Source organism: Oncorhynchus mykiss, chromosome 7, assembly GCF_013265735.2.
Source record: "Oncorhynchus mykiss isolate Arlee chromosome 7, USDA_OmykA_1.1, whole genome shotgun sequence".
Taxonomy (NCBI): Eukaryota; Metazoa; Chordata; class Actinopteri; order Salmoniformes; family Salmonidae; genus Oncorhynchus; species Oncorhynchus mykiss.
Genome location: NC_048571.1, coordinates 77,972,013 through 77,984,893, shown reverse-complemented (window position 1 = coordinate 77,984,893; position 12,881 = coordinate 77,972,013). Strand labels below are relative to the sequence as shown.

At 47.9% G+C, this 12,881-nt stretch overlaps 1 protein-coding gene across 4 annotated transcripts in view; it reads right to left on the bottom strand.

Moving 5' to 3' along the window:
• The window catches only part of LOC110529037 (protein CBFA2T2), an 81,165-nt gene that overhangs the window by 59,912 nt on the left and 8,372 nt on the right, over window positions 1–12,881 (bottom strand). Inside the window, exon 1 of one of the 4 annotated variants that reach the window (XM_036984131.1) lies at window positions 2,744–3,057. The exons of 2 other annotated variants lie outside the window; for them this stretch is intronic. The gene's annotated coding sequence lies outside the window, so the exon portion shown is untranslated. Of the gene's footprint in view, window positions 1–2,743; window positions 3,058–12,881 lie in introns of those variants that run through there. One more of the 4 variants, XM_036984129.1, reaches the window with a different exon arrangement.

The window sequence follows — 12,881 nt, the reverse complement described above, 5'->3', positions numbered from 1 at the left end:
TTGAAAAACAATAATAATACTGTTTGTCTATCTTGAGACACCGTAGCCTGTATACACTTCCTCAAAATAGTCCGAATGAATCTAAGATAATTCAAGAAATCTGTCATTAATTTTGACGAAAACGATTTGTCTCTCATTGAATGAACAAACATTTTATTGAAGAATCCCTACTGTTGACCAATCACCGACGAAGGGGCGTAGATTTCGGCTCCGAACTTTGGCATTGCCTCCAGAATTTTGTTTTGTTTTTCCCAAACAACCGGAAAAGAAACATCACAAAGTCCAAAATGTTGTCCTAATATATGCAGGAACTCGACTGAACTGTTTCGCTGGGAAGCATGCAGACGCCTTAAGGGCCATTTCTCAGGGGCCCAACGAGCCATTTAGCAACATAACTCCCCAGAGATCCCCTCTCCAAGACGGGAGACACATACAGTATATTCAAACCAGTACAGTGAACAAAGGCATGCAGTTCTGGGTCACTAGGCCGGGCCACAAGACATTACCTTGAGCCGACCCTACCAGACCCCTGCCTCACAAGAAAGACGGTTGGGGGAGGAGTTACAATTGGGCATTCACACACATGTTCACGTGCAGTCAAACACACACACACACGCACGCACGCACGCACACACACACACACACACACACACACACACACAAACGTACACTCTCATATTCACATTACTCTCTCTCACACACACACACACACACACACACACACACTAACACACCACACAGACGACATGCGAGAAACAGTTGTTAAGAGAGCAAATGGTTGTGATTGGGACCACTTCTGATCACATGATTAGATCCCCCCCCCCCCCACACACCTCTCCCCTCTCCCTCCCCAAGGCCAGATATCACAGCCCTAGTCACTGGAACTAATAAAGAGCTTCCTGCTCCGCAACAATTGAAGCAGCTGCTCGGGTCTTGCGTGTGTTTGTGTTTGTGTATGTGTGTGTGTGTGTGTGTGTGTGTGTGTGTGTGTGTGTGTGTGTGTGTGTGTGTGTGTGTGTGTGTGTGTGTGTGTGTGTGTGTGAGAGAGAGAGAGAGAGAGAGAGAGAGCGAGGGAAAGACAGATAAAGGGAGCATTCTGAGCAGTGATTCTAAGGATTTAAGCTGAGTGGACTAAGGTTAATGGTGTCAATGACTTCATGAAAGTCTGATCTCATTCATCTCAGCAATTCATCACTAATAACTGGCGTAAACTAAGGCTGGAAATGTTCTCCCATCACTATTATAAACTATGGATAAATTATTATAAAAATGATAACAAGCTAAGAGAATGTAATGTATGTAGATTTTTAAAGATAAATACTGCATTGTATCATAATAGATTTTTTTTTTAAAAATTTACATTTTAGTAAACTCTCTTATCCAGAGTGACTTACAGGAGCAATTAGTGCCTTGCTCAAGGGCACATCAGATTTTTCACCTAGTTGGTTCAGGGTTTAGAATCAGCAACCTTTCGGTTACTGGTCCAACGCTCTTAACCTCTTGGCTACCTGCTGCCCCGATATCAACCACTTTGACAAATGAATCTACTTTGAAACTGTTGAAAAATCACCAGTAAACAGAATCTCTCTCTGTCACACACACACACACACACACACACACACACACACACACACACACTCACTCACTCACTCACTCACTCACTCACAAACACACACGGCTCCTGCTGTCAGGAGTATGACAATGTCCAGCCGGCCTCCAGACCCGAGACTCCCTGTCTCCAGCCTGCCCAGTCCTTTCTCCCGACAGGCATGGAGTCCTGCTCTACTTGGCTGAGACTAGCCAGGTTCTCTCTCTCTCTCTCTCTCTCTCTCTCTCTCTCTCTCTCTCTCTCTCTCTGTCTGTCTGTCTGTCTGTCTGTCTGTCTGTCTGTCTGTCTGTCTGTCTGTCTGTCTGTCTGTCTGTCTGTCTGTCTGTCTGTCTGTCTGTCTGTCTGTCTGTCTGTCTGTCTGTCTGTCTGTCTGTCTGTCTGTCTGTCTGTCTGTCTGTCTGTCTCTCCATCCGCTGCACCCCAGCAAACATAAATACAATGAGAAGAGTCCACTCACCTCAAAACATGCCCAGGCATCACCCTTTGAAACAGCAGAGCTCTTCATGTAAAAGATATAGCTTGCCCTACACTATAATAAATATACCACGTATGTACACTATGGAACAGTGTGAGGCTTGCACACAGTGTTAGCAATAAGAGCATAATCTGGATATTATTCTTAACAATGTGTAAACTTTAACGCATAAGGAAAACATGAAAGATAGCGATATCCTTCTGTAACCTTCACTGACTCGGTATAGTAACTTGAGCCTCACCTCAATATAAGCATCCATTTTGTTAACCTTAAAAGATTTTTCCACATGGAAGAAGCAACTAAGAAGCAACGTTTGAGTAGTAGGTAGTCCTACATTTACAGTGTCAGTGAATGTTCCAATTCAAAACCAGACCCAATGCCACAACAAACTCATTTCCAATACTGAGTTGACAGAATTGATCTCAAAAGGCAACAGTTTTCCAGTGTTAAGCTAACTGTTAGCCATATGCATCCCTGTCTTCCCTCAACAGACAGGGATAAAGAGATGAGGAGAAGATTACAGAGGGGATCATGCACCATCTGTACAGCCAGGAATTAGGCTAGACAAACCACACAAAATACACACACAATTTAAAAAAAGACTGATCACTTGAGCACGCAACAGAGAAAATGTGAAATACAACTAAAAAGTGTTTTACCTCCACCCTATTAGTCGGCTCTTGTCCTAATTCAGCTGTGGTGCCTTTGCTTTCTTATCCTTCTCTTTTCTCTGTTTTTTGTCTCTCTCTCCACTCCTTCATATGTCAGGCATGTGTTTGTGTTCCCACATATGTGAGCCCCAGTGTGGAGGAGCCCAGAGCCAGAGGAACACAGATGGCTCCCAGATGGAAGAGGATATCCAGGCAGTCCAGTCCAGTACTCCCTCTGCTGTTCTCTCTCTCTCTCTCTCTCTCTCTCTCTCTCTCTCTCACACACACACACACTGCTCTCTCTGTCACACACACACACACTGCTCTCTCTGTCACACACACAGTGTGTTCACTCTCTACCTCTCTCCCTCTCTTTCTCTCTCTCTGACTCCTCCCCCCTTTTCCCACACACTCTCTTCTCTGTTTCCAGGGGCAGGTTGCTGTGCTGATGTCACTGATGAGGCTACGCCCCCCCTCGGTGGAGCTCAGTCAATGCGGCACTAATCTATTTAGTGTATTTACCGACAGGCCTCGTAATAAACAGAACTAATTGTCCTGGCACCTACAGACTAAACAGAGCCAAGAAGGTGGGGTGGTTATTACTTTCATTTTGGGGTGGGGGGTCAGGGGGTTATTACTTTCCTTTTGGGGTGGGGGGTCAGGGGGTTATTACTTTTCTTTTGGGGTGGGGGGGTCAGGGGGTTATTACTTTCCTTTTGGGGTGGGGGGTCAGGTGGTTATTACTTTCCTTTTGGGGTGGGGGGGTCAGGGGGTTATTACTTTCCTTTTGGGGTGGGGGGGGGGGGGGTCAGGTGGTTATTACTTTCCTTTTGGGGTGGGGGGGGGGGGGTCAGGTGGTTATTACTTTCCTTTTGGGGTGGGGGGGGGTCAGGTGGTTATTACTTTCCTTTTGGGGGGGGGGGGGTCAGGGGGTTATTACTTTCCTTTGGGGGGGTCAGGGGGTTATTACTTTCCTTTTTTTGGGGGGGGGTCAGGGGGTTATTACTTTCCTTTTGGGGTGGAGGGGTCAGGGGGTTATTACTTCCTTTTGGGGTGGGGGGGTCAGGGGGTTATTACTTCCTTTTGGGGTGGGGGGGGTCAGGGGGTTATTACTTTCCTTTTGGGGGGGGTCAGGGGGTTATTACTTCCTTTTGGGGTGGGGGGGTCAGGGGGTTATTACTTTCCTTTTGGGGTGGGGGGGTCAGGGGGTTATTACTTTCCTTTTAAACCCCTTCAAGAGTGGGGCTCAAACATGTCTTATACCCCCTCCGTGGTCCTTTTTGTTTTTGTTTTACCAACTTAATGCAGTCTGGTAGACCATTGAATGCAGTGTGTAGACATGTGAGGGGAGTTGAATGCAACCTCTTGTCCTTCAAGCTTCACTGAATTAAAAGTAAGAGAGAAAGACAGATGGTTTTGCTTTCCACCTAAATGTTTGGGGCATGGAAGCCTCTAAAAAATATTTTTGTTTGTGCTTACTTTAGATTGTCATGACCGATTTCCATTTTATTCAGTGGTGAGTCAATTATTAGGCTTTATAATTGACAACTTGCAAACCACGGTACACATAATCAAACCACAGTACACATAATCAAACCACGATACACATCATCACACCACGGTACACATAATCAAACCACAGTACACATCATCACACCACGGTACACATAATCAAACCACAGTACACATCATCACACCACGGTACACATCATCACACCACGGTACACATAATCAAACCACGGTACACATCATCACACCACGGTACACATAATCAAACCACGGTACACATCATCACACCACGGTACACATCATCACACCACGGTACACATAATCACACCACGGTACACATCATCACACCACGGTACACATAATCACACCACGGTACACATAATCAAACCACAGTACACATCATCACACCACGGTACACATAATCACACCACGGTACACATCATCACACCACGGTACACATAATCAAACCACGGTACACATAATCAAGGCCTTTCAAAGTTCTAGACAGGGATACTCTAAAATAACACACACACACGTGCTCAAAACAACAACAAACAAACAGTAGCAAAACACAAGCAGTTCATTAAGAAGGTGATATAGCACACACACAGACACACACACACATCCTAATGGCTTCTCAAGGTTCAGCTGATACTGCGGGTTACACACACACACACACAAACACACACACACACAGCACAGCTTTCGCTGATATCCTTGGACTGATAAAGAGTGCATCTGGCCATGGGAGAGAGGGCCAGAGCGCCTTGGTAGGGGGAACAGGAGGCGCAGCACTGACAGCGGGTGCTCTGCAGATGCTAACCCAGACGATTCGCTCGCTAGCCCTACAGGTTAGTGTGTCCACGCTAACTAGCACCTCATATCAGATAACCCACACCAACCAACCACTCTTACCCTTTCGTTTTCTCTGCCACACTGGGTGAACCATCTATGGTTGGCCCATAATAGAGGGGGGGAAGGACAGCATACACTTATGTCATCATTTTTTAATGAGGAAAGTCAACACTGAATGTGGTATGGAATTGCTTTAGCTCCTTCTTCATGCAGTCTCCCACAGCTGTTAACCATTGTGCTGGGCTGTGTGGCCCGAGATTGAAAAAGAAAAGGGTCCGTTGCTAGCTGCCTACAAAATGAGATATCCCAGTGAACCTTGAGCATCTGGTTGTGTTCACACGCTCTCCGAACATCTACTTTTAGAAACATAAACAGAGCTTAAACGACAGCACCAGCACTCTCCTCCAGTCCACAGCTTGGAGGAACTAGGAGTATGGACGTTGGAGGGTCTGAAGGAGAGAGAAACATAACATCATTACCTCACTCAATTACTCAATTTGCCTTGTGTTGGATGGTTTGTTGTGCGAGCGAAGGCAATTATTTTAAAATATATATTTTTAATTTAACCTTTATTTAACCAGGTAGGCCAGTTGAGAACAAGTTCTCATTTACAACTGCGACTTGGCCAAGATAAAGCAAAGCAGTGCGACAAAAACAACAACACAGAGTTACACATAAACAAATGTAAAGTCAATAACACAATAGGGGGATGGTGGTGGCCTTGAGTCCACAATGAGCTCAAATGATATAGTTACGGATCCAATGGATACAGCTGTGCTGGGCCAAAGAGTGTGTGTGTTCACACACAGCCTCAACCAAAGTGTGGTCACACCTCGGTAAGTGATAACGTATTTTGGGTAACAACTCTCAGATTCAATCATTACCCTCTACAGTACATTGACATTGAATAGTGCCAACGGTAGCCTACTCTGACAGGGATAGGGCATGTCATGTGATCTCAAAAAACATTCTTCTTCAGCAAAAGACCCAGGCACAAACTGCTCCCCTCTTGGAGCGAACCCAAAAGCCTTTACACACACCAGCTTGTGCTAGGAAAACACAGAGGCCCCCGGTCAGCTGAGTTGACTACTGAAAGGTGACATTATCATCACAAAAGGTGGCCATGCAGCCTTGTGGTGGCTCCAATGCCCCATGAATGGCTGTGGTGGCTGCTGATGGGAGGCTCCATCTCAAAGGGGGCTGGGGTAAAAGATCTTCGTTTCTGAAATGGGAATTATCTACAGGCTTTTTTAACAAGCCCCAGAGGGCAACACAGCTGGGTCGAGCCCGGCGGTGCTGTGGGCCCCCTCTTCTCTGTGCAGAGAAAGCCACCAACCACTACAACGCAACAGGAGCCCCATTATTGCTACGGCAACGCACGCATGATCTGAATGCAACGGCTAATGTATTAGCCTTAGCGCTACGTTTGGCTTACATCTCTGACGGCCTAGGTCAAATGTTGGGCTGCATTAGCATACGAAGCCATTTGAGAAAGTTTTAGGTGACGAATGTTTGCGAAGCAAGCATGGAGCAGCATTTACTGTGAATTTCACTGGTGATAATGGCAAAATGACTGCTCATACTTAGCAAACAAGCTAATGACAGACAAACATGGAAGCCTACTCAGGAAGTAAAGAAACAGACAGAAAACTACAGCCTTTGGTCAATTGGATTTGCTCAACTCCAGTGCCCTCTCTGGTAATCGAGGAGAGCCGGCAAGGAGAGGGAAAGTGGCTGAAAATGTGCTCATATGAAATGAGACTCTCCTCCAATCATGCAAATTACGTTTACAGGGTGGACTCCCAAAATAAGTGTACAAAGTGATAGAAACTAATTTAGCTAGTTATGCAAGGCATTATATAGTAAAAAGCATGTCGTTTTTTAAAAATGTTTGCATGCTTTGTGTGTGGCAGAGTCATCCCTGACTAAAAAAAAGATTTGTCGACCGAGAGTTGTCTATTCGTAAATATGTATTTTAGCCTAGGTTGTGCGCTCTGCAAACATCGTGCCCACTCCTACAATGACAATGGTAAGACTGTAATAATATATTGAATACATTAACAGAAAATACCGTAACCAAACAAACATTTGTAGATGAGAAATCATGGGAATGAACGGTAAATGTACTACTGGTGATACTGGTGTGCCACCCCCGCAGCCTCCACAATGGATTAGTCCACTGAGACAGGCGTGAATCAGACAGGTGTCTTGTGTGCCATACATTTTTTCATATATATTTGCCACTGCTCGACTATAAACATCTCAGTCGACCAACAGCCTATCGACCAGTCGACTAAATGGGGTCAGCCCTACCGATTTCAAAACTCTTCCTTGAAGTACTCAAGTAGCATACACTTGTACTTCCTCACCAAAAGGAGGCTATTGGGGAGGGGAGGACCGTCTTCTATTTGCCTACTAACAAATTTAAATCCTCCTTGACCACTCTACTACTTATTGGTTTCCGGGTCAAGGAGGAGGACAACATTTTTACCAAATGAGAAAAAGCCTTTGAGGCAGCTTGAGTCTTACGTTAGTAAATACATTTAAAATAACTGAAAACATTCATTACCTTCAGTTGCAATAATGACTGCTAATGCTGCGCAAATATGCTGACGCTAGCCAACATGCTATTTTGCTAACAACATGAGAATAGGGCTCCATGCAGGAAGTAAACAAAAAACACAGATGCTGGTAAGTGAATTTTTTCTCCAGCCGTAAAGCACCGACCCCCCCCCCCCCCCCCCCCACCTTGGTTCAAGTAGACGCAAGAGAGTGTGTGTGTGTGTGTGTGTGTTTTATTGTCTCTTGAAGGCCAAGCATGTCTTTGAACATTCACAGGCTTGAGAACCAGCCAAAACAGATCACTCCTTGGCTTGCCTCCCACCCACCATATCTCAGGCCACAGGGGTTCCCTTGGAATCAATGAAGGCACAATGCACCTTAATCGTTGTGTGTGTGTGTGTGTCTCTCTCTTTCTCTCAAAAATAGTGCACTATGAAGGGAACACATCTTTGCTCTCCTCTGCTCCAGCTCCTCTCTACCTCCACACTACTGCAAAGAACTCAATGGACTCTGTGTGCATTCTGGAGGAACTGGCCTTTTTTTGGGGGGGGAAATGTGCTTATTTTTCTGTCCATTGTCCTGTGCTAATAATAGACAAAGGTAGAGAGACAGACGAAGAGATGACTTCACACCTTAACAATTGTCTCTTTCTAACTCTCCCCTTCTCTTTTGCTTTTCTTTGCCGACTTCTGCTTTAGTTTATCGGAGGAGGAAACCGCAGGAGTCCCGTCTGATCTTTTAATGCCCTCTTTTCCATTACATCTGGTGTGGGGACAACCTGACAGGAGACATAATGATTTTCTCCATGTCTGCTAGGATCATTTAGGGTGAAGGAAAAAAAATGTCAAATAAATATGATGCTTGGCAGTGGTCTGGTCACACGCTAAAGTGAGGGACTATTTCCTTCACTGTATGCTTGGCACAATAATGATATCAAATCAGAACAGGCCATGTGAAGTCCTATGGATGGGGAGGGCGGTTGGGGTGGGGGTGTTCTCTCTAGGCCTCGTCCCCAAGAAGACTCAATTCAAAGCTATTGATTCACTCAAAGGCTTGTTTGTAGCTCATCACGGGGATAATAAAAACAAATGTTGCAGTGGAGGGAGACATTTAGAGCGAAAACGCCCCCAAAATCCCCCCCCCCCCCCGACAAGCTGCTCCTCTACCCTACTTTTCCTATATCACCGAAATGGGTCCCCTATTTTTTTCTCTCTCCCTCATCCCCTCTCTCTCCCTCATCCCCCCCTTCTCATTCCCTCTCTCTCTCCCTCATCCCCCTTCTCATCCCCCCCTTCTCTTTCCCTCATCCCCCATTCTCATTCCCTCTCTCTCTCCCTCACCCCCCCTTCTCATTCCCTCGCTCTCTTTCCCTCGCCCCCCTTCTTATTCCCTCTCTCTCCCTCAACCCCCCGGTCTCATTCCTTCTCTTTCTCCCTCATCCCCCCTTCTTATTCGCTCTCTCTCCCTCACCCCCCCCGGTCTCATTCCTTCTCTCTCTCCCTCATCCCCCTTCTTATTCCCTAATCCCCCTTCTCATTCCCTCTCTCTCCCTCATTCCCTCTGTCTCTCCCTCATCCCCCTTCTTATTCCCTCTCTCTCCCTCATCCCCCCTCTTATTCCCTCTCTCTCTCCCTCATCCCCCCTTCTCAATCCCTCTCTCTCTCTCCCTCACCCCCCCCTTCTCATTCCTCCTCTCTCTCCCTCATCCCCCCTTCTTATTCCCTCTCTCTCCCTCACCCCCCGGTCTCATTCCTTCTCGCTCACCCTCATCCCCCTTCTTATTCCCTCTCTCTCCCTCATCCCCCTTCTCATTCCCTCTCTCTCCCTCATTCCCTCTGTCTCTCCCTCATCCCCCCTTCTTATTCCCTCTCTCTCCCTCATCCCCCCTTCTCATTCCCTCTCTCTCCCTCATCCCCCTTCTTATTCCCTCTCTCTCCCTCATCCCCCCTTCTTATTCCCTCTCTCTCCCTCATCCCCCCTTCTCATTCCCTCTCTCTCCCTCATCCCCCTTCTTATTCCCTCTCTCTCCCTCATCCCCCTTCTCATTCCCTCTCTCTCCCACATCCCCCCTTCTCAACCCCTCTCCCTCACCCCCTTCTAATTCCCTCTCTCCCCCCCTCTTCTCATTCCCTCTCTCTCCCTCACCCCCCTTCTCATTCCTTCTCTCTCTCCCTCATCCCCCTTCTCATTCCCTCTCTCTCCCTCATTCCCTCTCTCTCCCTCATCCCTCCCTTCTCATTCCCTCTCTCTCCCTCATCCCCCCTTCTTATTCCCTCTCTCTCTCCCTCATTCCCCTCTCTCCCTCACCCCCCCTTCTTATTCCCTCTCTCTCTCCCTCATCCCTCCTTCTCATTCCATCTCTCTCTCCCTCATCCCCCCTTCTCATTCCCTCTCTCTCTCCCTCATCCCCCTTCTTATTCCCTCTCTCTCTCCCTCACCCCCCCTTCTTATTCCCTCTCTCTCTCCCTCATCCCCCCTTCTCATTCCATCTCTCTCTCCCTCATCCCCCCTTCTCATTCCCTCTCTCTCCCTCATCCCCCCTTCTTATTCCCTCTCTCTCTCCTTCATTCCCCTCTCTCCCTCACCCCCCCTTCTTATTCCCTCTCTCTCTCCCTCATACCCCCTTCTCATTCCATCTCTCTCTCCCTCATCCCCCTTCTTATTCCATCTCCCCCCCCCTTCTCATTCCATCTCTCCCCCCCCCCTTCTCATTCCATCTCTCTCTCCCCCCCTTCTCATTCCCTCTCTCTCTCTCCCCCCTTCTCACTCCCTCTCTCACCCCCCCTTCTCATTCGCTCTCTCTCCCTCACCCCACCTTCTCATTCCCTCTCCCCCTTCTCATTCCCTCTCTCTCTCTCTCCCCCCTTCTCGTTCCCTCTCTCTCTTTCTCCCCCCTTCTCATTCCCTCTCTCTCTCTCCCCCCTTCTCATTCTCTCTCCCTCCCCCTTCTCATTCCTTCTCTCTCTCTCTCCCCCCTTCTCACTCCCTCTCTCACCCCCCCTTCTCATTCGCTCTCTCTCCCTCACCCCACCTTCTCATTCCCTCTCCCCCTTCTCATTCCCTCTCTCTCTCTCTCCCCCCTTCTCGTTCCCTCTCTCTCTTTCTCCCCCCTTCTCATTCCCTCTCTCTCTCTCCCCCCTTCTCATTCTCTCTCCCTCCCCCTTCTCATTCCTTCTCTCTCTCTCTCCCCCCTTCTCACTCCCTCTCTCACCCCCCCTTCTCATTCGCTCTCTCTCCCTCACCCCACCTTCTCATTCCCTCTCCCCCCCTTTTCATTCCCTCTCTCTCTCTCCCCCCCTTCTCATTCGCTCTCTCTCTCTCCCCCCCCTTCTCATTCCCTCTCTCTCCCTCCCCCCTTCTCATTCCCTCTCTCTCTCCCCCCTTCTCAACCTCTCTCTCTCCCTCACCCCCTTCTAATTCCCTCTCTCCCCCCCTCTTCTCATTCCCTCTCTCTCCCTCACCCCCTTTCTCATTCCTTCTCTCTCCCTCATCCCCCCTTCTCATTCCCTCTCTCTCCCTCATTCCCTCTCTCTCCCTCATCCCTCCCTTCTCATTCCCTCTCTCTCCCTCATCCCCCCTTCTTATTCCCTCTCTCTCTCCCTCATTCCCCTCTCTCCCTCACCCCCCTTCTTATTCCCTCTCTCTCTCCCTCATCCCTCCTTCTCATTCCATCTCTCTCTCCCTCATCCCCCCTTCTCATTCCCTCTCTCTCTCCCTCATCCCTTCTTATTCCCTCTCTCTCTCCCTCACCCCCCCTTCTTATTCCCTCTCTCTCTCCCTCATCCCCCCTTCTCATTCCATCTCTCTCTCCCTCATCCCCCCTTCTCATTCCCTCTCTCTCTCCCTCATCCCCCTTCTTATTCCATCTCTCTCTCCCCCCCCCTTCTCATTCCATCTCCCCCCCTTCTCATTCCCTCTCTCTCTCTCCTCCCCTTCTCATTCCCTCTCTCTCTCTCTCTCTCCCCCTTCTCATTCCCTCTCTCTCTCCCTCATCCCCCCTTCTCATTCCCTCTCTCTCTCTCTCCCCCCTTCTTATTCTCTCTCTCTCCCTCTCCTCCCCTTCTCATCCCCCCCCCCCCTTCTCATTCCCTCTCTCTCTCTCTCCCCCTTCTCATTCGCTCTCTCTCTCCCCCCCTTCTCATTCCCTCTCTCTCCCCCCCTTCTCATTCCCTCTCTCTCTCCCCCCCTTCTCATTCCCTCTCTCTCTCCCCCCTTCTCATTCCCTCTCTCTCTCCCTCACTCTCGATGAAAGGCATGCATTGAGCCGGCAGTGGCATTCCAAAACCTCAGCCCACGGCTCCAGAGTGTCTGGCTGTTCAACACTGCTGGGAGCGATTAGTTTAAGTAAGGCCTGACCCGCCTACTCACCCATGGAAAAACGTCAGATCTCTTGTTACACTTTGGGTTGGAGAAGGGGAGGACTGTGTGTGCATTGTGTATGTATGTGTTGATGTGTGTGTGTATGTTGATGTGTGTGTGATGGTGAAAGAAAAAGAGAGAGAGAGTGCATGTGTATGTGTGTGTTGATGTGTATGTGTGTGTATATGTGTGTGTATGTGTATGAAAGAGAGTGCATGTGTGTGTGTGTATATGTGTGCGTGTGCACGCGCATAGAATTTACGAGAGGTGGGTCACACGCTCACTTGGCTGCATCTTCCTGAAGTTTCCACAGAGGAAGGCCAAGTGCACAGACCGACTCCAAACCTTTTCTCCAATAACTCTGTTAAACGATATTCAATAACCACCTTCTCCTTCTCTCTCCACTTAAACCGAGCACCAGATAAACCTACTGAGCTATCCATGGCATATATAGTTAAAGCCTTACATGCTCCCACTTACAGTATTATAATCGCTAAATGCACCATGCAGTAAGAGCTTGTCTGAAGTTTGTCCTCCTCTGCCAACCGTAGAAAATGTTCAGCAAACATGAGTTCTAAACTACTGATTAGAAGCACAAACATGCCAGACCGACAGTCGGCTTTCTATGGCCCTACTGTTGTTTTCATACCTACAGTACGCAGGCCTGAAGCCTTTTTAAAAATATAGTATAGCATAGTAACATATACCATATGCAATATGCATACGGCATTCTTATCTTCTTATAGCCGAAACATGCAATATATACTGTAATCCATTTGAAGTCCATGATTAACATAAGCATAGTGCATTAATGTACATTGAACAAAAATATAAACAGAACATGTAAAGTGTTGGTCCAGTG